This window comes from Pipistrellus kuhlii, unplaced genomic scaffold (genome assembly GCF_014108245.1).
Source record: "Pipistrellus kuhlii isolate mPipKuh1 unplaced genomic scaffold, mPipKuh1.p scaffold_m20_p_2, whole genome shotgun sequence".
NCBI classification, from domain to species: Eukaryota; Metazoa; Chordata; class Mammalia; order Chiroptera; family Vespertilionidae; genus Pipistrellus; species Pipistrellus kuhlii.
Window position 1 is genome coordinate 40,353,013 of NW_023425515.1, and position 24,648 is coordinate 40,377,660.

General features: G+C 36.9%; 1 protein-coding gene across 7 annotated transcripts in view; it reads left to right on the forward strand.

Moving 5' to 3' along the window:
* LOC118723992 (LIM domain containing preferred translocation partner in lipoma) overlaps positions 1–24,648 on the forward strand; it is a 639,355-nt gene that overhangs the window by 143,752 nt on the left and 470,955 nt on the right. For 6 of the 7 annotated variants that reach the window (XM_045583798.1, XM_045583803.1, XM_045583800.1 and 3 more), the window contains one exon: positions 17,242–17,307. The exons of the other annotated variant lie outside the window; for it this stretch is intronic. The gene's annotated coding sequence lies outside the window, so the exon portion shown is untranslated. The remainder of the gene's footprint in view (positions 1–17,241; positions 17,308–24,648) is intronic. 7 annotated transcript variants of the gene reach the window in all.

The following is a 24,648-nucleotide window of genomic DNA, read 5'->3' on the forward strand; positions in this document are numbered from 1 at the left end:
GAAGAAGAAGTGAGGGAGAATGATGGAGGGAAAGTTAGGTCTTTATTATTTGACTAGAGGCCCAGTGCACAAAATTCATGCACTGGGAGAGGGGGGTGTCCCTCAGCCCAACCTGCAACCTCTCCAATCTGGGACACCCTCTCACAATCCAGGACTGCTGGCTCCCAACTGCTGGCCTGCCTTCCTTTCTGATTGCCCCTAACCACTTCTGCCTGCCAGCCTGATCACTCCCTAACCACTCCCTTGCCACCTGATTGCTGCCTAACTGATCCCTTGCCAGCTTGATTGCCCCTAACTGCTTTCCCCTACAGGCCTGGTCCTCCCCCTTCTCCCCTAATTGTTCTACCCTGCAGGCCTGGGCCCACCTGACTGCCCTTTCCTGCAGGCCTGTCAACCCCAACTTCCCTACTCTGCTGGCCTGGTCACCCTCAACTGCCCTCCCCTGCAGGCTTAATTGCCCCCAACTGCCCTCCCTTGCAGGCCTGCTCACCCCCAAATGCCCTCCCCTGCTGGCCTTCTTATAGTGGCATTCTTGTGTCCACATGGGGGCAGGATCTTTGACCATATGGGGGCAACCATCTTATGTGTTGGAGTGATGGTCAATCTGCATATTACTCTTTTATTTAGATAGGATAGAAGCCTGGTGCATGGGTAGGGCCAGGTGGTTTGCCCTAAAGGGTGTCCTGGATCAGGGTGGGGGTTCACCTGGGGCACGGGGTGGCCTGGGTGAAGGGCCTTTGGTGGTTTGCAGGCCTGCCATGTCCCCCAGCAACCCAAGAGGTAGCCCTGGTATCTAGGATTTATTTATCTTCTACAATTGAAACTTTGTAGCCTAGAGTGGAGCCAAGCCCTTTGCTCCCTCTGTGGTGGCAGCCATTTATGTATGGTCAGTTTGCATATTAACCTTTTATTAGATAGGATTATCTGACAGGACACAGAATTTTCCATATCTATGGATTAATACCAAAAAGTATGAAAAGGTAAAGGTTTTTACTTTTTTTTTTTGCTAGCTTCATGTATTAATGCATTACATATTTACTAAATTTTTACCTACCTATATTATACTCAGAAGATGCACAGTGTGATTGGAAAGAGGAAGTATTGATGACTAGAGTTGGTAAACTAACCTTGATTCAGGCATTAGAAAGTTGAGAGAAGAATCTAATGTCTATATGTGATGATATCAGTATTCCAATGTGTAGAGTATCTAAATTGCCATTTTCTTGATAGTAATCCTTGATCCTATTTGGTTTTCCTGATATTTTATATATGGGATGGAGCCATGTTTCCTCTTTGGCATTTGCCATCACAGTGTCCTGCTATATCTTGGTCTTGAGCTATAGAGTTGACAGAAATACATGTGAAATTTCATTTATTTTGCTAACTATTGTAAAACTTGTCTCCTTCCTCCAAGAAATGTTTTTCTCTGTTCACTTTCTGGGAGGCGAAGGTTGAGGAAACACTGGAGATATGCTGTCCAATATAGTAGCCACTAGCCACGTGTGACCATTGAGCACCTGCAGTGTGGCTAGTGCTCCATGTTGAAAGGGTACTACTTTGCATATATTTGCAAAGTACACTTCTTTTTACTATTCTGTTTAAATGTGGTGACTAGAAAATTTAAACTTGCATATGTGGCTCACATTTATATTTCTATGGGACAGTGGTTAGCACCTGGGAAGAATATAGAGCACAATAAATTAACCTTGTGTTTTTCTCTGAGTTCTAATTTTGTTGGCATTAAGGAGAAAAGCTTCAACAGTAATAATTTTCGTTAAAAAAATAGTCTGATTCAGAAGAATTGGCTCATTTTACATTATTGCTTGGACTAGAGAGGAATCTGACATTTGGTATTTTCATAATTGAGAACATAACTTACTGACTTAAAAAAAAAATCACAACAATTTGTGCTTGGCCATAGGTACCAGACTTGAGCTCTTTGAAAATAGGGGTTGTGTCCTTTTGTCTTTCTACCATCCATTCCTCAAAACCACATACTAAGTAACACAGAGAAAGTGGTTAACTAGCATTTGTTGAGAAACAAAATAACTTTTAAAAAAATGAAAGCCTATGAAGCTACCCTATATTTATGGTTGGGAGAGAGAAATAACCACCTTCATAAGGCATCTCTTTTTCTTAAGTCAGCCAGCAAATTAAAGGACATTGATCCAGGTGTTTATTTACTTCTAGATTTAATTACCATTCTCATCAGGTGTCCTTGTCAGTTCTGCTTATGATAAAAAAATATTTTCAAAATGCTTAATCTCACCACCTCTTGGTGAGGAGAGACCAAGAAGGATGCTGCTTGCACATTTTAATTCTCACCTTGTTTATATGTGATATTTAAGAACCTGAAAACTGGATTATTCTTATTGTTCTTCTTGTTTGATCCTTTCCAAGATCTGTCTCTATTAGGGAGGGTTTGAATTCATAATGAAGAATGAGTTTAAGCTTAGTTATATTAACTTCCCATTTGGGTCTTTTATTTTATCTGTTTCCTATTGATCCAGAGCCTTAAATATGGGATGGAGCCGTTTTTCCTCTTTAATAACTATTGTAAAACTTGAACACATGACTTACAGGTTCTCAATCTTTTATTACTCCTAACTCTCCTGATTCTTCCTACTTCAGCACAATCTCTAGGGCTGGGTGAAGAAGCAGACTTTGTAGGATGATGCTATTTGGTCAAAGCTCTTTGCTGGAAATTCAAGAGCCTTTATGATTCCAAGTTAGGGATGGCATAGACTATAACTGATCCCTAACTCTAGCTATAGTCGAGAACATATTGGATTGGTTAGAAGCAAGTCTTATAGAATATATGGCTTTATTACTTGCTATTTTTAGAAAATGCCTATTGAAAGAGGCCTTTTTGTTATATGTATTCTTATTTCTAAGACATATTTGAAGCTTTAATTATTTCTGCAGGACATAGCAGAAATTATGGAAACACTTGGAAGTTTGCAGTTGTAATAAATGGAAAAAGGGTTGGCCTTGGAGTCAGAAGATCTTTGTTTACTTCTTGGTTCTCGTATTTTCTAGCTATGGATTCTAGAGAAATAACATGAGCATTAATTTCTTTATCTGCCCAAATTAAACAATATCTACCTCACAAGGTTGTCATATGTTATTATGAGTTGAGTACCTATGTAGAGACTGATACTTGGGCTTTATAAACGCTGAATGGAGTGATATTTTCACACATCTTGTGATTTTGCTAGTTATAGACCAATAGCCATCTTCTGTCTTCATTTTGGAAGTGGAAGAGGAAGACAATGGGGTATTGTGTGGTAAAATCCACTTTAATTCTAGCTGTGAGAAAAAAAGAGTAGGGAAAATGTGGTAAGCAATTGCTTCTAAAAAGCTTGGACTAAAAGCACTTGATGGATTTGTGCTGGCTTCCCGGTAGACTCATCTCTGTATTGCCCACATAGCACAATTAATAGTTATTACTCAAGAAGGAACAAATAAAAAAAAAAAGAGAGAGAGAGAGAGAGCAGGCATAAAAACATCCTTTTATCTTTCTGATGATGGTCCTTTTTGTCAGGTTCGTGGAGCCATACCTGTGAATCATCCTGGGAAAGCACAGTGTGGGTGATTAGAAGGAAGAGCTTGTGGCTTTTTTCTTAGCCACTTCCTGGGCTGGGGAAATGTCTAAGCTAATCTTTCTTATCTACTGATGCCTTGTCAATATCCACTACCGTTCACCATGCATCTTCACAAACGAGGGCCTCTTTCTCACATCCTCACTCTAAATGCATCCCTGTGTAGAAAGCCAGTTGCTTTCTGGGCAGAAAAAAAGTTGTAAAGTAAAAGCATAATAAAGTTAAGAGGATAAGCTTGGGGCCATGGAAGAACACTGGAGTGGACATGATTCTGAGCATAAGCATAGAAACTCACCATGTTTTTTTGTTTTGTTTTGTTTTGTTTTGTTTTGTTTTGTTTTGTTTTGTGCGGGTAGGGGATGAGTCACAGTTCTGCTACAGACTGGCCAAATGGCCTTGGGGACTTCATGCCAATGCTACCAGAGTCCCTGGATCAAGCTTTTACACTTGCAGTCTTGAAGCTTAGTTAGAACCTAAGGTAACCCTGCCATGAGGATGAAGGTCCCATGTGGGTATCTAATTCTACATATTCAACTTCTCACGTGGAATGGAGGTGAGAATCATGGACTTTTGGGTTCATCTCTGGGTTTGCATCTAGTTGAAGTAGGGATGTTTTGGGTGAGCTACATAATGTCGCTGAATATCAGTTTTGTCATCTGTGAAACAGGAATAGGATTGTTGTCAGAATTGTTAACAGTATATGTTGTAATGTGCCTGGTATATAATAAGTTCTTAATAAATGATTGACATTATTGTTTTTATTTTCTGTAACCACAATACTTTTACTTTGCCCTGTCTTATAGGGATAATTTGTGGGTACAGGAAATATTACTTGTGAAAATGCTTTGCACTAGATAGAAACTATTTACATAATGAATAATGTCATTAAAGAAAGCCTAAAATCAACTCCTTCTTTTTTAGTTATTATTTATAGATTAATTGTCTTCAAGTCTCGAATAGTTTATTTTTTCTCCATCATTTGTATTTGTCCTGTTTTCTCTATTTCACCTGTTGTTGCCCCAAACTCTCATCACTTCCTGTTATACTGGTGTTCTTGCCTCCAGACTCCCCTAGAGTTCTCAAGGTATTGTTCACAGAGCAGCAACATTACCGTTAAGACTCACAGCTTGTAGGAATGTAGCATCTCAAGTCCTGCCCAGACTTTCTGAATCATGGCAAATGTTTCCCATCATGCTGTGTGTCTAGGTGTGATGTTACCACCCTTCCTTACAGTCTATGCTTGGCCAGTGTGTATATCTTCCTCCAGAATATTTTCTGATTCTGATTGCTCTCATTACCTCTTTTGCAAGAGGCAGTTGAAGGGTGAGGGGCCATGAAGAGCACTGGAGTAAGAGTACAGTAAATCAATACAAGTCACCATCCAGTATCTTGACTTGGCAATAGACTATCTGAAATGGTGTGTATACTTTTATGCTTTTTTTTTTTTTTTTTTTCTTGTGACCCTTCTCCATACTAAATGGAAAGGTCTAAGGATGTTAGTTGGATCATAACCCCCCACCACAGAATGGTTTCCATGGCATATAGAAAATTTGAAATATCTTTTGGTGGCCTGCAAGGCTCTGTCAGATGGGCTATGTCTTCTCCTTTTCCTCCCACCTCTAACTACTTCACTCAGAAGCAACAGATACAATGGCCTTTCTTTGTTTTATATCTAAGCCCAGTTTGTTTCTACCTGACTTCCTTTGATTATCTATATGGCTACCTTGCAGTCATCATCCAAGGCTTATTTTATATGTCATCTCAGAGATATCTTCCTTAATCTCTTGGTAAAGTAGCATACCTCTCACTTCTCCATCATATTTTTTCCTTTATCTTCTTTTATATTCCACATAATATGGTTCTCTGAGAGAATGGTTAGTATGTATTTTTTTTTCTTTATGTACATTGAAAACACTTCTTAAAAATTTTAAATATAGTTTTATTAATTTAGAGAGGAAAGGGGAGGAATAGAGGGATAGAAACATCAGTGATGAGAGAGAATCATTGATCAGCTGTCTCCTGCATGCCCCCTACTGGGGATTGAGCCAGCATCCTGGGCATGTGCCCTTGATAGGAATTGAACCTGGGACCCTTCAGTCCGCAGGCTGATGCTCTATCCGCTAAGCCAAATTAGCTAGGGCCATTGAAAACACTTTTACTGAGAGATATCTTAGGTGTAATAATAATGATAAAGATTTGCTAAGTGTTTATGCTAGGCACTGTACATATTATAGTAAACTCTAATGGATCTGTTCATTTGGATTATTTTTTTCTCTTTAATGGATTATTTATTTGTTTCTTTATCTTCCTCTTGTCTTATGATGTTAGTTTTCTAAAGGTGGGGACCATGTCTGGTTATTGCCACTCTATTCCTAGCTTGTAGAAGATTGCCCATTTAGGAGAGGTGCTTTCTCAGGAAATGGCTGTTAAGGGAATGAATGGATCCTAGAAGGTTATAATTTGAGAACTAGTCTATATGGAGGAAAAGAACAATCTCTCTCGTTCCCTATTCCAGACATGTTCCCGGAGAATGTTCATCTTTACCTTTCCTCTATGAGGGCAATAGACATTGGAATGTGAGAAAGGGTCTGCTCTAGTGACCTTGGGCACAGATACAGATCCTGGAAGTGTGGCAAAGAGGTTAAGTGGCACTTTAATAAGAACAAGTCCTTTCTAAAGGCTTTTATGTGTCTGAAAATACAAGGCCTCTGACTGTACGTTCTCTTACGCACATCATCAATGTGCGTATTTGAACTTTTAATATTATGGACTTAGCTGGCAGTAACCATGGTGAGTAGACCTATCACACAGCATTATTTTTTGAGTCACTTTAAAATGCTGACAATTAAATATACCGTACTCTTTTAAGCGATCCATCAGTCTCCCTTGTTGTCATAGTGACTGGAGTATATTTAGAAATGTGACAAGTACACTGAGTTCAATTGCACTTTTGCCAAAACATAGTTTTGTAGCTAAAATTGAATTTCCTGATTGAAGATCCGAGTGCTGTTAACGGGGCATGATCATTTCTATACATTATTCTGGAAGTATAACTTACATCATTCTATTAAATCATCAGTAAAAGTCTTTTCCGGATAGTAAGACATTGGCACTTAAAATAGTTATACTTACAGTTGATGAATTAACATGAAATAAAGTAGCATCATGTTTTTTTCTTTAAAAATGAAATTAGGCCTATTAATATAACTATAATAGTTTAAAGATTAATTCCTTTATATTTTCATAAAGAAATTGTAGGTAAGTATGTATGCATCTACCCTTCAATATTATATTATACTTAATCCAAAGAATTTATCAAGGACCATCTCTCCCCTGATTGTAATCTATTCTTAACATGAGGCCCTTTGTTTTGTCCTTTGGACTAACAAGCATCCTTATTTTTCTCCAACCTCATTCTGTCTGGGTTTTAAATGAAGTGGTTTACAGAGATAAAATGAATAGGACTGTTTTCCCAGACAAAGGAAAAGTAAAAGTCTTCTCTCTTGTCTAATCAAGAACTTGGTTTGAATTTTCACTTCCCTGTGGATCTTTTCCTGTCACCATAGTGTTGAGAATGATGTTGAGTATGAACTTCTTACTTATTTGACTACAGAAAGTTTAGGAATTTGTGCAGAGGTTGGGTAAGACAAATTCTCTTCTCTTGAGGTAAGACACACAGAGCTTAGTGCTTTGGCATCTGGGATGGATTTTTAGCCCTTGATCATATGGTTAAATTATCTATTTATTTCATGTATATTGCAAACAATGGTAAGATACATTCTAGCTTTAATAACAATGAACAAGATTTACTGAGCTTTTATTACCAGCTAGACTCTGTGTATATAGTAAGCTCTTTAATGAATTACTTTGCTGGAGTTACACAATAATCTTATAAATATGTCCTTCTGCTATTCTGAATTTATATTAAAGAAGCTGGGTTAGAGAGAATTTCTATCTTTCATAAGAGTATTCCTTGAGTAGTAGCAGAGTCTGGCTTCTTCTCTAGGTGCCCTAAGAATAAGTGCCTACCCCATAGAAGGCACACAATATGGGTTGACTAATGACCTACTCCATGGTGACATAATAGAGTTATCTTAGTTTTTCTAAATGCTCACTGAAGAGGCAGCTACATAAAGGTAAATGGGTAGCAGGATGTGAAAGTAGAGACACTCTGTGACTTTCCTATGGTTTAGATCCACCAAAGGACATTAGTACTAGACAGTAAGGGGAGATTCACAACTCCATCTAGTCCAGTGTTTCGATCTCAGGATCTTTACACTTTTAAACATGGAATTTTATTTATGTAAATTATAGCTATTGCTATTTATAATGTTAGAAATTAAAATAGAAATTTAAAAGGTATTTTAAAAAGCATACTCTTTGAATAAAAATAGTATATATTCCAAAATAACCCAAAAAAAGTTATTGAGAAAAGCGGCAACTGGATTCTCACTTCTGATTTCAATTTGTTGTGATATGTGTTTTGATTAAAGTTTATGAAGAAAATCCAGAAAGGGTTAATTCTATCAAGAAAGAATTTAAAGTTTTAGGTAGATGTGAAGTATATAATAGTAGATGTAAGATTTTCAAATTTTTAATTTTCACTTTAAAATTTGGCAACAAAAATAACCATTGAAATAATAGTCTCTCTTGCTTTATTTTTGATAAAATATCTAGCAAAACCAAAGTCTGAATGACCATGTTGTATCAGTCATTCTTTCAAACAAAAATGGTATTCCATACAAAGAGCTGATAGCTAAGCTCTTATTGTTGTTGTTACTCAACACAGTAGGATATTATTTCCATTGACTTTTAGAGAGAGTGAAAGGAAGGGGAAAAGGAGAGAGGAACAAGAGAGAGGAGTGAGAGGGAAAGGGAGAGCGAGAGCGAGAGTGAGAGAGAGAGAGAGAGAGAGAGATGTGAGAGAGACACATTGCTTGGTTGCCTCCTGCACATGCCCCACCCTGGGCCTGGGATCAAACCTGCAACACAGATATGTGCCCTTGACTGTAAATCTAACCTATGTATCTGTCAGTGCATGGGTCGATGTTTTAACTATTGAGTCACTCCGGCCAGGGCAATAGCTCAGCTCTTAATTCAACCAATCATCCAAGTGCATTTCTTAGAGATAACCATTGCAGTTTGGGATTCAGCAGGAGTGCTTCATGCATACTTTATATTTTATCAAATGGGATATTAAAAGATGTGTACCCAAGAACTGAGATTTAATAAAACTAATAAATTTTAATGCCTGAAGGACAGTCTTGAGAATCTAGCTTGTGCTCTCACCTTTCTGTGGGTGTCTGATGATGAAAAATGCAATGACTATCAGTGCATTTCAGTGCCACTGACTTGATATAGTATATTAAAACTCCAACCATTTTCCCCTACTATTGCTTTTGTACCATTGGTGTAAATGTCAACACATTGAAACATGCTCATCATTCATTAGTAGTATCATGAATTTGCAGATCCTTGAAAAGTTTAGAGTACCTCTCCTCATTCTGCCCCACGTGGTTGTGGAAATTGAGAACTACTGACCTAATCAGTGTTTACTTTCATGGGGGAGAAGAGCTAGAAGAGACCTATCCAAGACACCTACCTTAGTGGGAGAGCAGGGACAATAATCCACTTGTTATTGCATTTCTCTTTCTTTTATTTTTCCATTTGATTTCCTGTTTGGGTTTTAAGGTGGATGTTTTTTTGAATTCTTTTTGTGTGAAAATGAACTTATTTGGGAAGAGTTCCATATTTTTTGCATATTAAAGCCTTTTCATATTTTCCCTACTCTGTACTTACCATGGCATCACTGCTCTCTTTTCTGTTTTTAGTAGTAACCATTGTTGCCTTTTTACACAGAAAATGCTTTGTCTTAGCCAAGACTAAGAAATGGAAGGAGAAATTGACTGCTTGTTCATTTTTTGGAATAGAATTCCCGCTGTGTGTGTGTGTGTGCGTGTGTGTAAAATCAGAAAGTTTGTGTTGAAGGAGCCACTTTCTTCTTCACCGAGAATAGTTAATCTTTCATATCACTACAAGTTACTGGCCAACTACAACTACACCCTAACCCCAATTCTCTATTAAAGCTTCTCTCCCTTTCCCTTTTTTCTTCCTCATGAGAGGGAGGGAGACTGCCCAATAAAAATTGCTTTTAATATTGCTTTTGGTTATATTAATATTTTAAATGATCTGTTTTCTTCAATGAAACTTGTTCAGATTGTGAATCATAATAAAGAATGCTGAGAAGAGTAATAGAAATAGATCCAGATATTACATTTTCTCTTTAATACATCTCTCTTGTTATTGAGAAGGTTTGGGGGTTTTGGGGAGTAATATCTTGAGAGGGGCCATGGTGTGTGGAAGTGACTACATCTGACAAACCATGAGAGTAGGCTTGTAGAATATCAAATGTATTGTTTTCTTATTTTCTTATGTTCTCTTGCAATATCACATTCATTTTTTTTTTCTCATCCACAATTTGATTGCTTTCTTTCATCTGTGAACTTTTTGAGTTAAACTCTATTTTCTAACATTCTGCTGATTGTTTCTCTATGTCTGTCTTGGTTTCCCGAAAATGAGCTCTGACTTGACCTTTGGTCTTCCCTGTGCATTAGCTTTTCCCTAAACTCAGGCCTTTGATAACTTCTATTTCTTTCCACAAAATTGATGTTTTCTGCCTGTAGTTACTTGCAAACCACTTAGTTTTTCTTTTTTTCTTTCTTAGACTTCTAGTTATGGTTTTTCCTCATTGTTTATTATGCCCACAAATTGCCTAGCAGCAGTTCTGTTTTAACTCTTTCTTCAAAATGTGTTTTGTGCCTCTTTGTCTCAACTTCTGTAGTATGGGGATTGTCCTGAGCTTGGTGCATTGTAGGTGCTCCATGGATGTTCTGAATGAAGGTGATGCTTATCCAAGGTCACTTCTTCAAATGGCATTCTTCAAGTTTTTGCCTAGAGATCTGAGCTGTTGTTTATCTCTCAAGATTTGGCAACTAAATCTCCGAAACACACAATTGCGATAGTCCATCTTTTAATGCAGACTCCCTCCTGCTGCCAGGATGTCACACATACCTTCTCTGTCAGATGGCCATTTAGCCTATACTTGAACACTTCCAGTTCTTTGTGAGGCAATTTGTCCTACTGCTGGGCAGCTTCTGATGTAAAGTTTTCCCTACCTTGCTCTGAAACTAGAGTTTCCATGGTCTCAATCCTAATGGTCTAGCTTACATATGGCTTATTTCTCCTTTATCCATGACACATACTTAGATACTTGAAGATAGCCGTAATTCCTCCATTATCTTCAAACTTCAGTATTTTTCTTAATATTTACATCCCAGGAATTAAAAAAAGGTTTGCATGCTAATCTTTTTTATGCCTTCCCTATTCCCACATTACACTCTAGATTGCCATCATGCCATCCAACTATAAATCACTATTCAAGCCTACTTTTTTTTTTTCTCTGTTAGCTACTGAGAATAGTATGAGTTTGTGGGTCTAAAAGCTGTGATATAAATTATAGCACAATAACTTATAAGATGTGTGAACTTGATCTGATTACTTAGTCTTTATAAGCCTTGATTTCTCAGATGCAAAATTAACATGGTTTTCTTTATAAGTAATATTTTTCCTCTGAATAAATTTTCTTAACTCCTGTCTCCATTTTAAATCATGAGTTCAGCCTTTATTATTTCTGTGAAAAACATTTTTTTTTCACCCTTTAATGGGTTAAGGATGACTGGATATTACAGATTACTTAACTCCTCAATGAACCATTCACTAAGTAGCTTTTCAAATTATTTAGTTGAGTAGCACTTTTGAAAATTAAATGTTAAATTAATTCCAACCCAACCAACATTTACCAAGTACCTCTTGCATGACATGTGTTTGTATTAGGCAGTTCGACAGACATGAGCAGAGCAAGGACAATTGGCCAGATACAGAAAGTCACTATGGCAAAAAAAATCCCTGGATGTCTAGCAATGGACAAAACTAGGAAACCAAAGACATTACCCCTAAGGTAATCTTTCTTCCCCTGGCATATTCTGGTCATGTAATTTAGACCCCCTGACCTTTCACATCTCTGGTCATGCAGTTTGGACCCGTCCCTGACTTTTCTTCCCCTGAAATGTTGCCAGTCGTGACAGTTAGATCCCTTAGAGGGGGAATGGACAAGGGAGCTGAGGACAGAGAATAGTCTTTTATCATTAAGCCCCCAGAACATTGAGGTTTTGACCCTCCTCAAATACTTGTAGACCTCAGTTGTGTTTCAGCTCTAGGCCCAGGGAAGCAGTAAAACCAGACAAGTGACACCACAGCTGAGCAGGACCAGCTGTATTGACTAATAAACCCCCTGTACTTGTGCTGACCAATCAATAGAGACCAAAACTCTGAAAGGACACAACTGGAAAAATGATGAATATTCTCTTGGGATCCTCCTCTGAGACCTCAAGATATATATCCTCATGATACACGTCCCAGTGTGGCTCTCCCTCCCCTCATTTTCCTTGTCTCTTTCTCCCGAGCTCCAAAGGTCCTGCTTTTACCTCTCATTTCCTGAGCCCATTTCTTTTACTACTCACAACTCCTACCTCTGTGACTTTTCAAATAAACTTTATCTTATAGTTTGAATCTTGGCTCTGAATTCTTTCCTAGCCAGAAAAATACCATGGTTGTTGAACATTTTCTCCACTGCCAACATATTGATCTAGATGCTGCAGAAATTACATAGAATGCTTTTTAAAAAAATTTGTTTATGCATTCATTTAATAGACTTTTTCTTGAGTACCTACTAATGACCATATTCTAAATTTTTGGGTTTGGATTTAAGAAACTGAGTTAGACAAAGTTTCTCTCTTCAACATATAGACAAATAAAAGTGATAACACAGTGTGGTAATTTTAGTGATCTAGATATGGAACAAAGCATTGTGATAGTTTTCTAAAAGACTGCTTTACCAAATCTTTTTGAATCATGAAAACTTTCACAGCAAGGGAGATGCTTAAAGGTTATGTAGGGTCTTAGAGAGTCCATTAGAAAAATAAGACCTATACTGAGCTTGTTTACATTTGATTATGAGGTCATTTTTGTGTGAAAACTGACCTCTAAGTTCTTAAGTTCCATCTGTTATTTTTGCCACCCCCAAACCCCCCCACAGTTGCATACATGCTTCACTTTTTATTTTTCTGTTTATTTAGTGACTTTAAATCAACAGAATAACTGAAAAACAGGTGTTATGATATTATAGACTCACTTTTGTGATGTAATTACTGCAGGAATGCATTTATCCATATTCCAAAGAACAGTTTAGTGTTTTTAGGTTTACTGAGTGTTTTAAGCACAAGAATTAGCACTGAATAATTATGTATGAAGGATTTGCAAATAATTTTTCTCTCTTTATTCCAAAGTAATCATGTTGTGTTTTCTGAATTTATTTAGAGCCCCAAAACAGGTATCTAGGGAAGAGTCTTTTTACCATTCTTTTTGTCAGCTTTGTCACTTATCAAATGGGAATATTGCTACTATTACTAACAATAACACCAATTTTACCTTACTAGTTTGAGGTGAGAGTAAAATCAATCTGTGTGAGAACATAATGTGTATAACTAGTCACAGTTGTTAATACATTATGTAACTTTTGATTGTCAAATACTTAAGTCCAGGTGAATGCAGCTTAATTAATTATTATTTACCTTTTCCCCCAAGCTTTCTGAGATAGCTTCATGTTGAGTACCTACTAATGACCATATTCTACCCCTAAGGTAATCTTAGGGGTAGAATATGTTTACCCAAAAGTGATTGGGAGCAAGTGCTGTATGTTTAATAGTATTGCTGAATTATTTAATTTTTAAAGTACTACTGACATTTTTGCTTAGGATTCCCCAAACTTCTTACTTAATTTCCAGATTATAAGTTCTTTTGATAGAATCCTTCTTAATATCACATGAAGAAGTTGAGCATTACCTTTAGACCAAAGCAATTTATGTTTAAAAAATCTGATTAATTTAACACAATCAGCAAGGATGTCAGAAGATCTCAGTGCCTCTGATAGATGCTGACAGGTGAGAAAATTAAAATTAAGGAGGGAAGCAATTAAATACTGGCAAACATTACTTTAATGAGACAACCAAATCATTCATAAGCCATGGAATATGTAGTATTCATGATAAGTATCTGAGGGTGGCGGGTGAGAGTGTGCATTTAAATATATTCTTCATAGAGGGTTTGATGATGGCAATAGATGACATTCTATGTTTGTCACTAATACCTTTGTTCTAATCTAGCATTTCAGTTGCTCTTGGGGACAGATGCCCTAATAATCATGCTTAATATTATGACATTGTTGAATTAACAAGTCTTAATATAAGTCATCCTTTCACCATCATCTTTACAACCACATAAAACTTACCAAAATGCACAGAGTCTAGACAAAATAATTTCTGGCTTTTTCACAGTGGTTTAGTGATAACCATGGTCAAGACCTGTGAAAGGAGAAACAGAAAAGTATATGTTTCATGCAAATTTTTATTAAAATATTTGGGAATTATAGGACTAAGAGCAGAACTCAGGTCCTCAATTTTCATGCAAGTATTGTTTTCAAGATAGTATCCCCTTTTCAGAAAGAACACCTGGGACCACACTATTTTGAGGAGCTATCCATTTTTGGCTTTAGTGGGAGTTTTAAAGGTCCTTTCGTATTTTTAATTGAAAATATAGCACTCATAAAATAGAAAGTATTAAGAGGCACTTTTACATTGGTCTCAGCAAATCTAGTGCCAAATGGTTGGATTTTTTGTTCATAATGTTAGAATCATCATCCTAAAGTAATATTGCTTAACAACTACCTAGAGTACAGTGGTCAATTCAAGAGGTATGATGGTTTCTGAAAAACTTATTGAAACAGGTTTTTCTATGCTTTCTTTTCTCATGTTCTACTAATATTTTCTGCTTTTCTTTTTTATTCTCCATCATTTTTCTTTCCACTCTCATTTCTCCTGTGGTTTTAGTTATTTCCTCCTATTTTTCCCAAAATGTAGTAGAAATGATCAATTATTCGATATTAGTCCCAACTAGATTTATTGAGTTATGCTTTTGCATAATTCTCATTAATAAGTTGAAGTTTTATAAGTTAGATGTTGATTGTACCGTTTTTTTTTGTTTGTTTGTTTTTTGCTTAATATTGGTTTTGGAGATGAGAATATTTTTTGTTAGGAGAGGATGCGTGGTTTGATAGAAGCAGACATGCCAAGTTCTGGTTCAGCAGTCATGAAATACACAGAGGCAGCAAAGGATACTGGCTTCATTAATAATATGCCAGGATGGGATTTGTCAATTGTCCCAGATCTCTTTTCTGGTCTCGTGGAGAACTCCATTGGATCAGGAAACAATCAAGAGTTCCTGAGGACAGATGACACTAAAATCATATGATGAAGGCTTGGTGAAGACTTCTTATCTGGAAGGCTTCAGCTTTTCTAAGATGAGACTTACTCATGAAGTAAGTCACTTTTATGAAAATTTCACAGTGTCAACTTCTGTTGTTTCTGTGGCTTGTGCTTTGAGAGCTTGCTCAAGGATGTTACTTCTTTGAAACCTCACTGGGGAGAGCTGAGAAAGTGTTCATGGTAACCCTGCACCTAACACTCCTTCTGCATCAGCTCAGTAATGTGTTACCTTCTGGTTAGACCACAGATGTGAAGTGTTCTCTCCTTTCACTTGCCAGTGAAGCAGGGCTCAATACTGAATGTATTCTGGTGACTTGACAGTTGACTTTTATGGACAATTTAATGAGTAGAGACTCATTTTCCCTTTCCCTACAAATAGAGCACACCCAAATGAAAGGTTGCATTGTGAGTGGGAGGGATCTTGCTGGTTTCGGTGTCAAGGCACATGGTTATTTATTTTTAATCTGTTTCATATTAACCATGTAATCATTGACATTTTGTTTCCCTGTTGGTAAAATTGGGGTCATAATGACAATTATTTGAGATAAAACAGTCATGCAGGCCCTGGCAGATGAGGCTCAGTTAGTTGGGCATAATCCAATGCAGGGAAAGATTTCTAGTTTGATTCCTGGTTGGGGCACATGGCCAGGTTTTAGTCTCTGTCCCCTATAGGAGGCAGTTGATCAATGTCTCCCTTTCACATTGATGTTTCTCCTCCCCCCTTTTCTCCCCCAAATTAAAAAATCTTTAAGAAAAACAAAAACTGTCATGCAGTATTTTCCACATGATTAATGTTTTGATTTTGGTGGCATATGACAAGAATTTTTTGCAGTGCATCTTACCTATCATGTTCTATTCTTTTTAAAAATATGCTTTTTTGAATTTTAGAGAGAGAGGAAAGGAGAGGGAGAGATAGAAACATCAATACCTATCAGCTGCCTCCTGCATGCCCCATGACAGGGATGGAGCCTGCAACCTGGGCATGTGCCCTAACCAGGAATCAAACCAGTGATCTCCTGGTGCATAGGCCAATGCTCAATGAGAGACACTGGTTAGGCCCATGTTCTGTTCTTAATCTGATTTGAGTCTTATATGAAAATGGGATATATTACAAAAACTTCCTAGAGGTCTAATAATTCTCAGTAAATCTATCCAATATATTAAAGCAAATGCTTTCATTGCAGTCTTGTTAGAAGCACCATATCTCTGAATCTAAGGCACTGAATAAGTATAGACTTTACAAGGACTTGCATTTAGAAGCTGAGGAGTTACTTGACTTTTTATTTTGAGACTTCGCCTTTTTGTAACCGAAGTTCTTTGTGTTGTTGTTATGTGAAATTGACATAGATAAATATTGCAGTATTTTAGGGGCACAGAGTACCCAGTCCAAAGATATTCTCTAGCATCATATGTTTATAAAATCATTGTTTTATCATAAAAACTGGCCCATCGAAAGAAACATAATAGTTGTGACTACCACCACTGTCCATATATATTGTTATGAAATAATGGAACAAATTTTCCAAATAATGTTTAAGTGAGCTTTGGCTATAATGCAAATATTATACATATAAGGAAATTGACACTCAGATAGTAACTTGCCTAAGGCCACTGGTGAGAGGAAGACAAGTTTGACTAGCTCTAAATCCCATGGTGTGTGTCCTACTTCCTCATGTCAGTCAAATATTTCCTTTTATTTTATTATTCCCTCCTTCCACCAAGCCTATTAGATCAAGTCACTGAACTGTTAAGTCTTTGTGTTTTCCCAACCTCATGTATTAGGAGAAATCGAGGTATAAAGGAAAAAGACCATTAGAACAGAGGGTCCAAAATCACACACTGCCTTATATTGTACTATTAATATTTAGTTTTGGCAAGTTATTTACCTTTTCCAAACTCAGTTTCTACATCTGTAAAATGAGGACAATAATACCCATTTATGCAGTTTATTGTGAGAGAGATGTTGGTTCCCTTCTCATCTTCTCTATCCCTCTGTGAACTTGTGTTTCCTTACCTATAAAGTCAGTAGAATAATCTCTTTCTGCTTCTTCATCAGGTTAGTGTGTGGTGAAATGTGATAATGAATTTGAAAATGTTTTGCAAAACAGAAACCACTATGTAGATATAAGAGTTTATGATTATTTAGAAATAAATATGGCTTAATACCTGAGAGTAATTTTTACCTAATCTTTCATTTACAGACTAGCGTTTTGTTGAAGTTGGCTGAAGCTTGTATCCATTGACCATCCTACAAGCTATTATCTGTGGTAAGAGAGGATTGGCTTCATGCTTATGAAATACTAATAGGCATCATGGGCAATAATGTTTAAGGTTGATTTCACTCCCAACGGAAGAAATACAAAGGTCTTTCATGATCACTCAAACTGAAGAATAAACTGCCCTCTTGTGATTTGTCCTTCATTTAAATTTTTCTTTACATTCTTACACCTTAAGGTTTAATGCCAAAAGCTCAAAATTCTGGGCCATGCAGCTGATTCTGATTTAATGAGTATTTAAGTGTTTATAAAATGCTATGTACTGAAATGTTCTTATCTATTTTCATCTTGTATGCCTTGATACCATGTGACAGGAGGACTTTCTCTCTAGTTTCCTGGGTGTGTGTATGTGTGTGTGTGTGTGTGTGTGTGTGTGTGTGTGTGTGTATATATATATATATATATATATATATATATATATATATATATATATATATATAAATAATTATTGTTGTTGATTTTAGAGAGGAAGGGAGAGGGAGATGGAAACATCAACGATGAGAGAGAATCATTGATTGGCTGTCTCCTGCACGCTCTACACTGAAACCAGGCATGTGCCCTGACTAGGAATTCCACTATGACCTCCTGGTTCTTAGGTAAATGCTCAACCACTAAGCAATGCCAGCCAGGCTCCTGGCCCCTTTTTTGAGTGTGTTTTTCATTCCATGATGCTGTAGTGTGACCTGGCTCTGAAGGGACCAAACTTTACTATTTAGGTTCATCACCATTTCTTAGCTGCTCCCCAAAACATCTCGAAAATATATAATCCAAGGTTACAACAATAATTCTTAGGAATAATAAAATGAGTTAGAGTCTTGAAATCCAGGACACATAATATCTGCACTCTACTTTCTTAAATGACCTGTGTGAAGGAGATCGGCCTTTCACTGAAGAATACATTCTTCTCAAATTTGTGCAGAAAATGGATGCCAGAAAAAAAAATTGATAAAGCATGATAGTTGTAAAATTTTCAGAATGTGAATTTTCTTCACCTCTTAGCTAGCTGATATCTACACTTCCAGGTTCACTCTGCTGAGTTCTATGACATAATTTAGAAATCTTAGGCAAAAAGGGGGAAGTAATTAATATGGTATTCCTAACTGTAAGACTAGTATCCTAGAGTCTTTGTGGAAGATCTGATATAAACATAAAAATAATGTAAATGTTTCTGGTTAATATTTTATCTCTTTGTTATATTATTTTCATGATCTTGCATGATCTTGAACTTGTACCAGGGCTTTAGTTACATAGACATTGAAAATAATTGAAGTTTATTGGCATCACTCCATATTTTTAGAAGTTAGCGATTTAGAATTAAGTGGACATCATGGTGTTACATTAATATGATTTTTAAAGCTAATATTCACCATAAAAATTGAATAAGAAACATGTCATGTGCAAATAAAGCGGGTGGTATATGGATGGCTGAATTCCTCTATAATTAGATCAGATGTGGCAACCACTTGTGTTAGATTTTATTCTCATGACTGCAAAGAGAGGGTTACAAGAAATGGTAGTGGCTAAAAATACAAGAATGGCTCCTCCCCATCATTTGGTCCCTAAAATACCCATGGAAAACTCCTCTTTCTCATGTATTTTCATGGATAAATATGTCAGAAAAGAATGACTATAGACATGTAATCATATATTTTGATAGCTCTTTTAGGCAGATATCTAACTTACTAATTTAGAAACTGCAAACATTATATTAATTTTTCTCCAAATGCTAATTGTTAAATATTAATAGAATAAGCTTTGAAAAATGTTAAACTGCCGTCCTCCTTTACACTAAAACCCATAATGAAACTACAAATAGGGGTTTAATCAAGATTGGAAAAATCCTCATATGAAAGAGTGATTTCCTATCTTCTATCTATCTATCATCTATCTATCTATCTATAATATCATCTATCTATCATCATCATCATCTATCCATTTCTGTCTACCTTCTGTATTTTGGAGGTAGGTGTTGGTGGGAAGAGGAGGATAAAAACTTCTCAAATAACCTTTGGAAAATAGAGAAAGAAATATCTTGGGGACCTGCTGTAGAATTTAAAGTAATCTTGTGGTAATAATTGGTATCAGTGGCAGTAATGAAGAGAGAATAACAGTTTAAATAAATAATTAGATTTGACAGTAGATGTGTCAACAGGTACCCACTTAATGAGTGTAATCATTGTTTTTCTACGCTCTTAACATTGATTCACTGACTGTGGTGTGTTCCCTGTCCCATTTCCAAACCAAGTCTATTTAAAGCTGCACTTTATGGAATCTGAAACTGTATACCCTGTTTACTATTTTGAGCTGATACCCAATGTTCTTTAATAGGCAAGATTTGTACTTGAAGAAGAACCGGCTTCTGGCCTCCTGAACACCGTTGATTATTCCTGTTTTCCACAGTCTGTTTTATTAGCAAGGATGAATAATACTCAATTAATTTTCATGGACTTATTTATATTGCTAAAGTGACTTGTTTATTACAATTTGATGGAACAACTCTAGTCTGCCTTAAATCAAATTAATCAGTTATTGTTTCCTGAGGTGGGGATAGAGGCAGTAGTTTTAAATTAAACTATCCTTTGTAGTTACCTGGATAGGATAGCATTGTTTTGGGGAGTGAAGCAGTATGTTTTATGTTATGGTATGTGAACTGGAAGTCATGAGAATCTAATTCTAATCCCAGCTCAGGCCATGTTCCATAGGTAAATCACTTTTTCTCTCCAGGGCCCACTTCAACATCTCACAACAGATGGAGTAGGACAAGTTGATCAAGGCATTGCTTCTATTGAATGTCTTATTATCTGCAATGTTATTTTCTAGCCCCTTCTTTCTCCCTCCTGCTGCCACTTTTCCAAAGTCATAGGAAAGTTCTATGACTCTATGAGAGAGCCTTTTTGAAAGTAGTTATTTTTCTCTTTATTTTTTGAATATTTTACATATGAAAAGAGCATGTAATTATGCATTTGAATTGATTGGGTTTTATGTTTTGTTCATCCACTACCTCCAGTAACATCAAGTTTCTGGTTGGAAGGGGAAAAATAAATCATCTTTCTCCATGTTTCTCTACTTCATAATCTGGTCTCTTTCCTACACCCATTTTCTGATCCAATGAATGATAGGAAGCTGAGATGAGCTCTTATCTGACTGTTTGCTGTGCATAGTTGGGAACATCAATAAAGAGAAGACAGATGAAGGAATAATAATCAAGGGGACAGGAGAATAATAGCCAACACAGTGAAATATAGCTCAAGGCCTGCAATTCCCAGTTGCCATGCTACACAAGATTAATAACAGCATCTCTCACTTTTTTGGGCTTTCTCTCTTCCTTGTTCATGTGGAACTGGGCTGGGACTGAGAAGCAGCTGGAATGAACTTTGCCAAAATCAAACTCATGTTTTCATGACATTCTCAGGTCCAGAGAAGAGAGTAGTAATTATCTATTAGTTAGAATATAATGTAGAAGCCTCTGGATATAAACACTAATCATGGTTCTCCTAATACTGAGATACAGACTATGGAAATCATTTTACTGAGTATCAGGTTCAAATTATGCATATAATTTATTGGATATGACTTTGATGAAGGGATGATCTTCCTTTGTCACTTTCTCCATGAATGAGATAGGAGAAGGAGGAGGGTAGAATAGCTAGCTGAGACCAAGGATTCCCCCAGTCCTGGTTTTTATGAATCTCTGATTTGCCGGAGGTTGCATAGCAAGTTTGCTCCCAAGTCTGGTCTGGAATTCAGCTCCCTTCTCTCTGAATTGAAAGTCATCATTTCTTTCTCAGCTGACAGTTTACCCTTTTTGTAAAGGAGCTGCCTAATATCGTTTTTCGTGTGTGTATGTGTATGTATGCATGTCTGTGTGTGAGCGCACACGTGTGTGTCTGCACAAGCATATAGGTGTGAGTGTGTGTGTGCTTGGGAGTAGAGGAGAGGATTATTAAATATTTGGAAGCTCATATATAGATCTATAAAAAAGTTATACAGTGTTGTCTATACTTTCAATTGTGTAGACCTTTTGAAGGCCATATTAGGTGCTAGGTTAAGTAAAAGATAATTTTAGAGTGGGAAGTCAGAGGTGACATTTGTGTAACATACATTTCCTGTTGTTGTGGGATTTCTCCCATAATTCACATATTTTCCTACTCTGAGTCTCAGCTTTATTTATGAGCATGACTCTGGCCTTTTACTTGTGTCAAACTGATGAGTGATGTTTTACTATTGAAACTCCTATCCTGCTTGCTTCATTCATTCATTCACTCATTAAAATTATTCATATCACACAATATTCTAAATGTCAGTCATTTTAATATATTATTTCATTAAATCTCATAAAGTAAAAAAATTATTTTTCCTATTTTTCATATGCAGCAACTGATAGCAGAGAGGTTGAGTAATTTGCCCAAAGTCATGCAGCTAATAAATAGCACAGTCTGGGTTTAAATCTAGATTTGCTCCCAAATATGTGCATATCTGCAAAGTTAATACTGAATTAAAATAGGAACAATGAAACAATTCTATAACCTTTAGAAATAAATTATATGATAGTTAATTAATTAAATGCTTATCTGGTACCTTAATGTAGAATCAGAAATGTTGAATACTTGTATAAACTGTTATAAATAACTCATCTTTTTTCTTTTTAAAAAACTTCTCTCAGGTTAGTTAGTGGTTTTAATTCCTCTATTTTCGTAAGTGAGAGATGGAGGAGACAAATTGTGATAATAGTCAAAGTACCCTGATCATACTGTGAAGTTATCAGCTGAATTGAAATTTTAATTCCTTGGGAAATCCATTTGTTGTTTTCTCTCTGTTATATTGAGCATGGGATTTTAACAGAGATAGACTTCTGACCATGCATAAATCAGCACAAATGCAGATGTGAGCAGCTAGAAATTGGATCGAGCCAAGATGTAATGACTGCCACATGTGTGAAGCTAATGCTCAGTGCTTAATGACCCACTGTGAGTGTATGTGGGAGCCATGGGAGCCAAGTTGGTGTCAGAGATGGAAGAGGCCTCAGAGATGATCAGGGCAACACCTTCAACTTGCAGATGGGGACAAGGAGGCAGAGCAAGAACCAGATTTCATACCAGCACTCTACTATTACATCTACTGTTTTGATTTTTTATCTTTCTTGACTTATACTCACCCAGACAAGCATATATACCTCATTTGGGAAAACAGCATATGAAGCTGCATGACCTTGAATGCATTACTTGGTTTCTTTGGGTCTCAGTTTTGTTGTCTTATAAAATGAAAATCATACTTGACTGACAGGACTGTTGTTATGATAAGTGAAGTGCTTTTGTGCTATTCAATAATCAGAAGCGCTATTGGCAACATAATTAATGATCCTCATCCTAGTGAGACAGGCACTGCTGTGCTGTTTTTATAGATGCTATTTTCTAACTTTATCTTGATACTTTTTATTTTTATTTTATTTTATTTAAAAAAAATTATATTTATTGATTTTTTACAAAGAGGAAGGCAGAGAGGGATAGAGAGCTAGAAACATCGATCAGCTGCCTCCTGCACACCCCCTACCTGGGATGTGCCGCAACCAAGGTACATGCCCCTGACCGGAATCTAACCTGGGACCCTTCAGTCTGCAGACTGATGCTTTACCACTGAGCCAAACTGGTTTCAGCTATCTTGATACTTTTCAGATCCTTGCTTCTCAACATTTGGTTTGAAGACCAGGAATATGGACCTCACTGGGAGCTCCTTAGAAATGCAGATCTTAGGCCAAGCTCCCAACCTCCTGAATCTCAGTCTGCATTTTGACAAGATCCCCAGGTAGTTTGTATGCTCATTAGAGTTTAAAAAGGAATGTTGCAGGCCCCAGATCAATTTCAAGGTTATTGGCCATGGTTTGCTGACAATGAAGGCATGCTGCCAGCATTCTGGGCATTCCTTACCCATGCTTTGAGATAGTGGGAAGAAATCCTGTGAAGTTGCTCCCTGGGGATACTTGAAGGCTAGTTGAAGGCATGTAGCAGGCTTTATCTTTTCAACGCCCTATGTTTCCTTAGAAGTACTATTCACCAGGGGTCAAACTGGGATTGGATCTCAAGTCTTTCTGCTCCAAGTTCATGTTCTTTTCATTAAACTGTGATGTCTCAGTAGAGAGGAATGCTGGGCTGTGTGTATAATTCTTCATTCCCCATAGTGTGAATTTTTCCACACTGGCTGTTTTACTCTATTACTCAATTCCTAGAAGGGGAGAATTAAAAAAAAAATTATATATATAAAAGCTTGAGTTGAAAGCCAGGATCCTGCAGCTTAATTAGTTATTTTCATTTTTTAATGAGGGTGACTATTGTGAAATAAGTAATTATTAATTACTGAAAACTAATGAAATGTTTTAGTTTCTTTGCTAAAAAAGCATATGGAAGCTAAAAGAAAGCATATGGGTTTTTTTGGGGAAGCATATTGGTGAATGGACAAATTACAGTGGTGCCAATAATATGCCTTTGCTGTCTGGCTGGGCCCATCACTGCATGTGCTGGCATCTGAGTTCTCGGGGGTTAAAAGGTTTTTTAAAAAATTCCCATATGATGTGTGCTTTGGGTTGCCTCTGGAGTTACACAGGTCTGCCTCCTAAATCTTACTGACTGCTTTCACTCCAACATTACTGGTTGAGTGTCCCTCAGTATATAATTTTTTTGCTATAAATGGCTGCTATACTCTTCCTTTGCAGATGTCTTTTGCCCTCTGCAGTGGACCGAATGAGCCTGCCCAGCTGATGGCTAGATATTGAGACTATCCATCTGCCAGTTTACTGTAGTGTGGAAAATCAGTGTCCTTTTAATTGCAGAACTGGATTTCCTTGTCCTACTGGGGCTTGGTAGGGGACCTTGGGCCAGCCTTTGAATTTCTGCACTGGACATTTCTTTCCTGTAAAACTGGAATGATAGTACAGTGCTCCTGTTATTCTATTTGTAGCACATGCCCTTTGCTCCTAGTCTTCTTTCCTTTACGTCTCTTCTTTCTTGCTACACGTTTTGTCAGTCTGATAAATAGCTTGATGGATTTGGAGGTAGTTGAAACTATTTTGGCTGCTCTGGGGATTGCACACACTTCGGCTTGTGGTGATCAGAGGCAGCATGATGTTTGAGAATATACTTGGCTGAGTGTCAGAAAACTAAGGTTTCAGAACAACCTGACTTAATAAAGCATTCGCTTTAGCACCTACCAAGCAAGGTGGCTTGCTAAGAAATTGAAGGAGGGAGCTGGCAGGTGTGAGAGATGAATTTGATTCAGGCCAGCCAAGACTCAGTGTAATGTGTGAGCTCAGTAATTATACTATGTGAGAGAGATGGGACT